Source organism: Neomonachus schauinslandi, chromosome 8, assembly GCF_002201575.2.
Source record: "Neomonachus schauinslandi chromosome 8, ASM220157v2, whole genome shotgun sequence".
In the NCBI taxonomy this organism is placed as follows: Eukaryota; Metazoa; Chordata; class Mammalia; order Carnivora; family Phocidae; genus Neomonachus; species Neomonachus schauinslandi.
In genome coordinates, this window is record NC_058410.1 from 113,262,867 (window position 1) to 113,265,620 (window position 2,754).

A 2,754-nucleotide genomic window follows, 5' to 3' on the forward strand; every position below is an offset into this window, starting at 1 on the left:
CTAACGACTGAGCCACCCAGGCGCCCCAACTTCATACGAGTTTTAAATGAACTGCACCTGAAAAAGAAAACAAACAAGGCCCCAAAATATACATTCTTCAAACTAGGGTTTGAACCAGTAAACTTTAGGCGTGCAAAATAGACTCTAGTTACCCACTGAGGCACCATAGAAAACTAAGAGATTCTCTTATCTTACTCAAATCCTACCTCCTCCTTTCCCCAAATGTTCAGTAACTGATATAAGGCAAAATCTGTTTACCAAAGCATGTGTGCTGGCCCCTTACCTCCACTCCTTGGGAAACTTTATAATGAAAAACAAACAGGGAAACCTGGGTGGCTCAGTTGATTAAGCATCTGCCTTCGGCTCAGGTCGTGATCCCGGGGTCCTGGGATCGAGCCCCACATCGGGCTCCCGGCTCAGTGGGGAGCCTGCTTCTCCCTCTCCCACTCCCCCTGCTTGTGTTCCCTCTCTCGCTGTGTCTCTGTCAAATAAATAAATAACATCTTAAAAAAAAAAAAGAAAAACAGACAGTAAGATAAATAGGAACTAGGTAGATTCAGAAAGGTTTCTTCTGCTTGTTAACCAAGAGCCCGAAGTGTTCTTGTTTATTTGGAGTTATGATGCAACTTGGAAGCACATCTGTGTTTGTGAATGTACAAAGTACACGAAAAAGGAAGTACAAAAACATGAAGTGATATCAGATTCATAAGGCAGTATGACGTAGTGAAAGAAAACATTGGAAAAAGAGCCAGATGACCTCAGTTTGAGGCCATTCCACCAGTTACTGGCTGAGCAAGTCATGCATAAGCTTGGGTTTCCTAATTTGTAACATGATAACTGACCCACCTTTGCCTTGAGGTTGTTATGAGGAAGAAAACATAGTCAAAATGTATGCAAAAGTATATAATCTCAAACACTAGAGAAATTCAAGGTACTATTAGTATTAATGTTATTTTTTTACTTAAAACAATTTTTTATTGAAGTATTGACTCTTAATGTCATATACACACATTCCCATCCAAACAAATATTATCTTTAAAAGGAACACCCAAAGACTTATAGATAAAGTTGCCCTTGTTAATGTATCAAATATACTGCTTTCCTTAACATGCAGTTTGAGTGAAAATAAACTTTTTTTTTTTGAAGATTTCATCTATTTGACAGAGAGAGACACAGCGAGAGAGGGAACACAAGCAGGGGGAGTGGGAGAGGGAGAAGCAGGCTCCCCACTGAGCAGGGAGCCCGATGCAGGGAATCCCAGGACCCTGGGATCATGACCTGAGCCGGAGACAGACGCTCAACGACTGAGCCACCCAGGCATCCCGAAAATAAACCATGTTATGATGACAAAATAGTTGCGGTATTTTCTCTTTTTATCCATAATCATTGGTAACAATTGAGTTACTTTTAAAGAGAATTTAACGTCTTTTTTTTTAATTTGAAATTTTTATTTAAATTCAGTTTAGTTAACAATAGTGTATTATTAGTTTCAGGGGTAGAATTTAGTGATTCATCAGTTGCATATAACACTCAGTGCTCATTACATCAAGTGCTCTTCTTAATACCAGTCACCCAGTTACCCAACCCCCCTCACCCACCTCTCCTTAACATCTTTTCTTAAGAGGGCATTTGGTTCTCTATCTGATGTGTGCTTTCTAGTGCAGTTTTTAATGGTGCAGTAAGTAATTGCCCTCGTAGATTCTTATTTTTAAGGGTTGCATGCATGCGCGCGCGCACACACACACACACACACTCCCCTGGCTGAAGGAATTACAGGAAATTACTAACTCAGCCCTTCCTCAGCCACTCTTTGATTTTTTTTTTTTTAAACGTAAGCCCAAAGTAGGGCTTGAACTCACAACCCTGAGATCAAGGGTCACATGCTGTTTCGACTGAGCCAGCCAGGTGCCCCCAACCACTCTTTTTTAATCACATGATAGCAACATACAAACAAGGTTGAAGAGAGCAATTTCAGAAAGTTTGTCTTTGGAATACTACTCAGCCATCAAAAAAATGAAATATTGCCATTTGTGACGATGTGGATGGAAGTAGAGGGTATTATGCTAAGCGAAATAAGTCAGTTAGAGAAAGACCATTACATGATCTCACTCATGAGGATTTTAAGAAACAAAACAGAGGATTATAGGGAAAGAGAGGGAAAAAATAAAACAGGATTAAATAAGAGAGGGAGACAAACCATAAGAGACTCTTAATCAGAGGAAACAAACTGAGGGTCGCTGGAGGGGAGTTGGGTGGGAGGATGGGGTAACTGGGTGATGGACATTAAGGAGGGCGCGTGATGTAATGAGCACTGGGTTGTTTTTTTTTAAGATTTTATTTATTTGACAGAGAGAGATAGAGAGCACAAGCAGGGGCAGTGGCAGGCAGGGGGAGCCGGAGAGGGAGAAGTAGGCTCCCGGCTGAGCAGGGAGCCCGATGTGGGACTCGATCCCAGGACCCTGGGATCATGACCTGAGCCGAAGGCAGACGCTTAACTGACCGAGCCACCTAGGCGCCCAGCACTGGGTATTATATAAGACTGATGAACCACTGACTTCTCTACCTCTGAAACTAATAATATATTATATGTTAATTAATTGAATTTAAATAAAAATTTTAAAAAAAGGAAAGTTTGTCTTGCTCCCAGTTTTGGAAGCACTTAACACTTAAGTTTAGATAGCAGTTTGGGGTATTCTCTCTTATTCTTTATTGTAAATGCTGGTAGGCCCTAAGATGTTGAAAATTAGTAGATGT